Genomic DNA, 8,999 nt, shown 5'->3' with positions numbered 1-8,999 from the left:
AAGGAGACGCTTGTTCTACTTGGAATTCACTTCTGTAAACTCTTTCATGTTAGATGCCTAAGGGGGCCCCTTTATACAGGACATGAACATTTAAAAGGTAGGAGAAACCATCCTGTCCTTTTCCTATACTTCAGTGATAAGAAACCCCAAAACTCTGCTTGCGAGGGACCTGGGTTTGGTTTCATCCTCCATCTGTGAATATATAAATTAATATTTTCCTTCACTCGGGGTATGCTATAACCATCATATGGTTATTACAGCTTCCTTAGTCCTAGACACTGAAATCATTTAGTTGTGACTGTCTGGGCTGGACCTTTAGGAGTAGAATTAGCTTGCAGGGAAGTATATGCTAAAGCAATCAGAGATGTTTTGGGAACCTCATTGAAATAGGAATTTATGGAATGTAAGCACCTCCATAGCTGGAATGCAACTGGATGAGAATTTTGACGACAGTCATTTTGGATTTAAAGATCATAAATGTTCATTTTCAGCATCTGAGTCCTCTTACTGGTGTAGTCACCACGACTTGTCTCAGGTCACACAAGCAAATCAGTGACAGAGAACTGGGGTGAGGCTTCAGCATACAGACAAATACGTCAGACTGTGGAAAAATAAACATGGGTCTTTGTAAATAGAGAAGCTTTGTCATAATCATGAAGTTCTTTGGCAAAATCAGCAAACTGATAAACCAGGGTGATGATACATTCATTGTAGTGATTTCAAAAGAGCTTTTGGCACAGTCCCTCACCAGTGCTGCTAAAGAACATTAGCTGTCATGGGTTAGGAAGGAAGCCTGTCTTACAAATTAGTAACTAGCTGAAAAAGAAGGGTTAATGGGGCAGCAATAAATAGTCATTTTTCACACTGCAGGAGAGTTACGGTTGGACTCCCACAGGGATTCATGCTGGGGCCTGCACTACTTAGCATACTCAGAAATGGTCTTGGAAAGAGAGTGAGTAAGGAAGCAGCACGGTTTGCTGCTGATGCAAAATCCTTTACAGTAGTGCAGTATGAAGCTGAGAGCAGGGAGTTTCAAAAGGATCTCATTCTGCGGAGCAGCATGGGTGTTAAACTAGAAGTTGAAATTCAGTCTCAATAATTGTAAAGTAATGCATACAGGCAAAACCAATCTTAATTGTAAGTTCCTAGTGGCAAGTTCTACATATGCTGTTATCGCTGAAGAAGGAGTTCTTAGTGTCTCTATAGGTAATTCTTTGGAAAGTTAATTTCCAGTTCCAAGTCAAAAACACCAGGAATTATTAGAAAAGGAAGACAGACTGGAGCAGAAAATGTTGTGACATCTTTGTGTATATCAGTGGTATGGCCACATGTAGAGAACAGTTTGAAGCTCTGGTTTCCCAAGTCAGAAAGAAGATAAAGGTAGAAAAGAATAATAAAACACAGAGAATGGTTTCTGTTTAAAACAGGACTACCAACACTTGGACTTTTCAGTTTGAAAAAGACAAAAGTGACAATGCCTGGGCAACTGAGGGAAGATGACTGAATTATATAAAATGGTGGCTTGTGGAGAGAAGGTAGGGAGCTCTCATTCCTTTTTCTAGTAAGTGGGCACACAGGGGAAATAATGGACAGCAGGTTTAAAACAGCCAAAAGGTAGTCTTTTTTTTCAGATGCTGCAGAACTAAAGTATGGAGCTCACTGCTTACAGAAATATGGAAGCTAAAACTATCATTACTTTCAAAAAGGGGCTAAACTCAAAAGGGAAGCAGTGTATTGGCAGCTAGTAAATGGAATGGAATACAGTGGCCTTTGATTCAGGTTTTTCCTAAGCAATGATTTATTGAAAACTCTGAATATATATCAAGAAGTATTCTGCTATACCTGACCTGTTCTCTTCCTGACTGTTTAGTCCTGGTCATTAAGTTCAGAAGCAAGTTAGGCATACCTGCGCAGTCTGATACCGTATGGCTGTTTTGCAGCTAGTACAGGAGAGAGACACCGAGATGGTCAGGGGACTGGAAAAATAGCATATGGTAGAAGACTGAGAGAACCGATACCATTCAGCCTTTAAGGAGGCAGCTAACAGAAGATCTTACTGCTGCTGTCTGCATGGAAGGCCAAGCCAGATTCTTCTCAGAGGTGTTGAAACATGGGAAATTCTGCTTAGATACAGAGATTTATTTATTTATTTATATCATGAAAATGGTCAAATATTGGAACAGATTGACCAGAGAGGTTGTGTGACCTCCTTCCTGGGAGATACTCCAAGCTTGACTAGACATGGTCCTGAACAATCGACTGTAACTGGCCCACTTTGAGCAGTAAGTGGGCCTTGGTGGCCATCTGAGGCCCATCACAACCTACGTGGTTCTGCCTTCTAAAGATAGGTTTTTACCATGTGCTTGTGCCCTAACTGTACATTATTTCATACAGTATATTCATTGACAAAAGTTAAATATATTTGGTCTGGGTTAACTAATATATATTAAAACTCAGTGCCAGAACATACTGGGGACAAGACACTTTGGATTTGCCATAAAGAAAGTGAGAGTCAGCTATCATACTTTCTGCCAAGTGGCTTGACAGTAGTCATTAAAATACTTTGTAAAGATATGTCAAGAAGAGGAGTTGTTTGTCAGGGTGCAGCTATAGCAGGAGTCAGTAAATGGTACTGTTGTCCATGCTTACAGTCTTTGGTTTTTACTCCCAATGTCTTCTTTAAACAAATGATATATAATTAGTTTGTCAGACACTGAATGATGGGGAAGAGCATACCTAACATAGCATGTTGTTGTAGTTTAGCCCCAGCCTGCAGCTGAGCACCATGCAGCTGCTTGCTCACTCCTTGCCCCCCTGGTGTGATAGGGAGGAGAATTGAAAGAAAAAGGTAAAACTCATGGGTTAGCACAGGGATGGTTTACTAGGACAGCAAGGGAAGAGGGAAATAACAACAACAATACTCATAAAAGAATATACAAAATGGGTGATGCACAATGCTATTTGCTCACCCCCCCGGAGCCCGATGCCCATCCCATCCCTGAGCAACCGCACCTCCTTGGCCAGCTCCCTTTATGTATAAGTATATATATGAGCATGGTATGGAATATCCCTTTGGCTAGTTTGGCTCAGCTATCCTGGCTGTGTCCCCTCCCAGCTTCTTGTGAAAATTAACTCTAGTCCAGCTGAAAACCAGGACACGTCCAGCCGTGTCACACAATGTGATTGTGTAAGTGCATATTCTCTGCATCTGGATCAAACCTGCCTCCAACAAGAAAGCTGGTAAAAAGACGTTTTTCACTCCGATTTCTCTAACTCAGGTCAGGGCTTCTCCGTATTTGGGTTAAGATTTTTGAAAGGTAAGATAGTGCTCTTTGTGACTGACTGCTGCTTTTAACAGTTTAACAGCTGGCGTGCATGGCATGAACAAACAATACAGACTACAAAAATACCCAAAACTGCCCATCACTGTTTCTCCCATAGTAACACTATGTGTTCACATAGTAACAACTTTTATTTGTAAGCTGCAGACCCTGTTACAGCTCAGCAACTTAACAACAGTATATTCACCAACAATACTTATGGAATAAGCTGAGTCCTATAGTTTTAAAGAACAAATGCACTTCAACTTAATTACACTCAGGCCTGAATAAAAATTATAGTGTTTGCATGTCTGCTAGTCTATATGTGGGTAGAAAGGCAGTGAGGTTAAGATAATAGGCTCAAAATGTATTCTCAGAAAACATTTAAAACCACAGCAGGGTGTGATTGTATGCAAATAAGTATTTTTGCAATAGCAGATTAAACACCTTAAGGAATTTATATGGAAAACTGCATGCTTGTACATGATGCAAAGTATGATTAAGCACCAGTGTGTGGAGTTTTTGCCTTTGGTAAAAAATTAAGGCTGATTTAAATCAATCAATGGTTTTCTCAGTCTTTTCACAGTATATGTTGTAAGTCATGAATGGTGACTGCTAGAGAGAAAATGTTAGAAGTAACATGTCTTTTTTCCTTGGGCCTGCATCCTTACAAGAGTATGTCCTGCTACAGCGTCCAGTTCAGGAAAAGCATTGCAGTAGCAGAAAGTCTGGCCGTAGTGTAGCAACATACAGAATCTGAGACAGTGAGAAAAGAAAACTGGCAAATTGAGGTAAACTTTTACTAGAACAGCTATTACTGGTATGTATTTTGCCATCAGTTTACAGAATGACTTACAGAATGTTTTTTATAAAACCTTCAAAGTATCTTTTTGATGCTTTTCATTAATGGATGGATTAACCATTCCAGGTTCAAGGACTACACTTAAATGAACTTTTTTTCATGCTCACAGCTTGTTAAAATTACTTTGAGGGGACCCGGTGCCTATAGGGGCAGCAGATACCTTCACAAAAATGTATAGTTAGCAGTGGTGGAAAGACCTGCATTGGCTTAGGCAGATAATCGCTGCTCTACTTAGTCATTTGCATAACTAAGGGACATTGTGGTTGGCAGAATGACTGAATTGTCTTTGGGAAATAGTCTTCAATGTCAAATTCAAATCTACGTTACATACCAGAGTTTGTATCTGCCTTTCTGAAACTCCTTTCTCTAACGTGCAAGTTACTGTGTCCTGTGCAATGAGAGAAGTACCCTGGCTTTTTCAAGAAAATTGCCTTTTGGTGTGCTGAGGAAGAATGTTTAAAGGAACATTTAAAGTTGCAACCTAGATTTTTTTCCCCGAGCAGTGATAGATCTGACTTAGCAAAATCAGACATAATGGTGTTTGTTTTCATCCAGTGTTTTTTCCTATCATCTGGAGTAGAAAAGATAAAATACATTACTTCAAATTAACTTTGATGTAAATAGTGAAGTAAATTGGACCCACAGTGACCTTGTGCAGTTTCTCTGGGGTGGATATATTACTTTATACAAGAAATACAAGCTTCCCTGAAGAAGTCAAACTGTCACATTGAAAAACAGTGAAACACACTCTCTTTCTGTCTTTCAAAACAAGTCTGCCTGCTCAGCAGTAAATCTGCAGAGGGAACCCAAGCTCACACTGGCAGGATTACTCTTCTTTCCTGCCTCTTAATCATAATTTGTTAGTGAAAGCAGCGGTCAAAGAAAGTGCAAGATCAACAGTTCTGAACACTGGTACAGCAGGCTTCGCTCTTCTTTCATTTGCCTTTGTCCCACGTACTCCAAAATCACATCTAGATATGAATGGATAACTGAGCATCGTGATTTATACAGACAGATGAAAATCGGAGGACTGTGAAAGATATCACCTACCCTTCTCTTGAAGGGTCTCACCCCTGCTTGGCTCAGTTTACGAAGCTGCTGCTGAGCTACTGATCATAGCCTGACATTTTAAGAGAAGAAAAACATAAACGCCAGGTTGTTTTTTATTTCTCCCCAGTATATAAGGAGTGGGCTTCTTCAGGAAAGCGAGAAGCTTCTTACCATGTGGGCAGAAACCACTAAGTGAGGGTAGCGGGCCATCCAAGGTGAGGAACCACTCCAGCCCTTGAAAAAATAACTTTTAAAATTAGAGCTGAGACAGTCAACATGGAAGTCTATGAGATAACTTTGGGCATGTTCCCTCAGAAGAGGCATAGAAGAAGAAAAGATCAAGTACGGCAAAGCAGAATTATTGGTAATGGAATATAAAGCTGCCTTTACAGTGCCTCATTTTTAGCCAGCATATTATTTCTCACTTTTAGGACTACTTAAATTTGCACATAAAGCTGGTAGAAGCAAACTACATAATTGCTTGAAACGAGGGAAATAATAAAAGCAGACTTGTTAATTTAATGGTATTTTAAACAATAATTATTTTAAGCAGAAATAATTAGATTTCCCTTCAATTACATATAATAGCATATATTTTAAGCCAAATCAGGGACAGAATCAAAATATATACCAACATTATTCTCTCATGCAGTCTAAAGGATGGAGACCAAGGATGTCCTGCTCATGGAATTTTTCCCAAAGCAGTTTGATTCAGGAGGGACTAGCTAACTCTACTATAAAGAGATGTTTGTCCCAATCGTGTTTGTTATTCCAGAGTGCCTCTTAGCAGGAGGAGAGAAAGATGACAGAATAGTTTTTGCTTTGATGAAGCATTTAAAAAATGGCTTGTGCTTACATTAAAGAACCCAAAGAAATAGATGTTCAAGATGAAGTGAGAAAAGTTGAAGTTTATGAGTCTTTGACTCCTGGAGAAGTTCATTCCACTCCGAAGAAAGCTTCGGTCCCCTCACGGAAGAGACCTTCATTATGACAGAAGAACCAAACTGGTAACTGTGGACCATAGATGATCTTTGATGGATTTTTCTTCTCTGTGTGTCGTACCCTTGGCCTTTCCTGAGATGTTCAAATAGTTGCTCTTTGTGTTAGAGCTCAGGGCAGGCTGTATCCTGGTCTTATTTAAGACCCATTTGTCAGTGCAAACATCTATGAAGCAGGCTGAAGTATTTGGGGTTTTGTTCTACATTCACAATTGGCAGGTATGGGCTTATTTTGTCAAAGTAATGAGGCAAGATGCTTTGAGTTTTTGTTCTTAAGTTTTCTTCCCAAGGCTATTTAGTTCTGTACCAAACAACTGCATGACCACGCCAACCCTCAATCAAAGCCTTTAAGATACAAATGGGAGATTTTGAGAGAATTTTGGGTCAAGTCTCATTTCCATCTCTCCTTTTTTTTAAAACCTGAAGAACAATTTTCATGCAAGTGACTTCCAGGAATATGAATTTTTTAAAAGCAGCCTATTTTGTTTAAGATGGTGAAACCCATAGACAGCAGTCACTTCATTTATCCACTATAGCCTGAGTTGTGTTGCCACGGGATGAGAACTGTACTGAATGCTTCTTCAGTTCAAAGTGGATGAAGGGTATAATTTTAGAGCTGAAAGACATTGCTTACAGTTCAAGTAAAGAACTGCAATTTATTATACCACCCATCCTATATTGCCCATTTAGATTGAAGGCCTTCAGGCCTGGAACTCTGCCTGTGCATTTTACATATACAGTATTCTCAGGATGCGATATAAATAATATATCAGCAGTGGAGGGAATAGCCCAGTGGTGCAATCCACAACTGAGAGAACCTCTCAGATATTATGGAACAAGGCCAGCATTACTTCAAAAACATTTTTTTTTTTAGACAAAGTCAGTCAAATGCCTAAATTAAAATCCCACTCAATTGCTTTGATCTTATCAGATGCAGTATCTGTATGTTCATTTAATAAGCCTCTCATGCATTTTATCTTTATGCTTAATTTAAATATGAGAAGCAAACACATTTTATATAGTTGTTATTCTCCAATTACTACAAAAGCTTCTTAGAATCTTTGATCATGAGAATGTTATTTCAAATCCAGTTCTGCTTCACAATTACAAAGTGTTTTTACTGAAGTTAGTTTGGATGCAATTCTAGTCCAAGTGGAATAAACCACAGTCAGTCCTCAAAAAAACAAGTATGAGTACGGAGCAGTAAAGAGATCAGAAAGCACCCAAGTAACTGAGTTGATTTATTTGGTGGTGGGGTTTTTTTAGGCAGAAATTCCAACCAAAGCTGTAATGATAACAAGTGTCTTTTACACAGTGCATCAATGATTTAGCATTAGATGCAGTTTACAAAATGTTACTATTATTAAAATAGTGTAGATCAGCAAATTTTATTTTTTTGTATCAGGGACACTATCATAGAGGTTCAGCCATAGGGTTTTGGTGTTTTGGGGTATTTTTACACAAGGCCACAGAGAGGTGACACGGATATAATGGTCACTAACCAAGTCCAACATGCTTGTGAACAGCTATTAGATGATTACAAAATGTATTCAGAATTGTCACACAAACTATCTCTAGACTTAGGTAAGACTCTGAAGCTAGCACTCTACAGCATCAGTGTCAGATAAAGCTCTGGAAGTAACAGCAGCAGCAAAAACAAGTTATAGTTTGCTTTTTGTGTTACAGATAATTTCTCTTTAGTACTTGTTGAGTGGTGAAGGAGCTGTAGCATAGAACTGAGGAGAGAGATGGAACTTATAAATGGAAATCTTTGGGCAAATGTACAAAGTACAAGAAAACAATTTTACTGCAAATTCAACACAAGGGCATACAGTAGCAATGGCTAGGTGACAAATTGAAGAAATCGATTGTTTAAATTTATGCGTAGGTATCTATCAGACTTCCAAAAGCCTTAGCTTAATACTCGTAAAGGAACGCTGTGAAGTCTAACTATCATGAAATATAAAACATTACTAAAGTGGCCCTTTTCTCATGTGGCCCTTCTACTATGAAAATGTGGGTTCTTCATTTACTGATTTATTACCGTCATTCACCAGAGGTCTGATTGAAACCCACTGACTTCACAAGGACTGAAGGGCAGGTTTATTTAGTGAAGTACTAAGCATTTCCAGCTCCAAATGCAGAGGCAGGGCACTTGCAAGCATTTAGTACCATACAGGGTCAGTTTAGACTATGAATGAAGTTTAATTAAATTTCACTTTTCAGACAATGAAACCATGAAAAGCTTTACTGCTTTTCCATTTTAAAATACACATATTGTGTCAGTCTGTTCTAAGAAAGTAACACTGAAACTCGTACAAATTAATTGAATCATCTTTACAGTAATGACTTTGTTTCTGCCTTTTGTCCTTGAGGGAGAAAAATTACTAGAAAGAATTCTCAGCCTTAGAAATGTATCTTCTCTATTCTCAGCAAGTGCACAAGGACTAGGACTCATTGCTGGTTTATTAATAAAAAATAACCAAAACTCAAAACACTGTTTATTTTAAATTCAGTTAGACTGCATTAGCTATTTGAAATTGTAGGTTCATGACTGTTAAATGCTGTAGAATGAATCTAGCAGGAAACAGGCAGGACTAGCAGACTGATCAGTGATGAGATGCTCAAAGTGTACAAACTACTACCCAAGAGGAGCAGCCGCGTGCTGACTTGCAGGCTTGGCAGTTGAATGCATACCAGATCAGTTTTGCCCCCTTGACATTGCCCACGACATTCTGTCATAATCCAGGGCGATGCCCGTGTTCATCT

The sequence above is a fragment of the Balearica regulorum genome, chromosome 1 (genome assembly GCF_011004875.1).
Source record: "Balearica regulorum gibbericeps isolate bBalReg1 chromosome 1, bBalReg1.pri, whole genome shotgun sequence".
Classification (NCBI taxonomy): domain Eukaryota; kingdom Metazoa; phylum Chordata; class Aves; order Gruiformes; family Gruidae; genus Balearica; species Balearica regulorum.
This window is presented reverse-complemented; position numbering follows the sequence as displayed.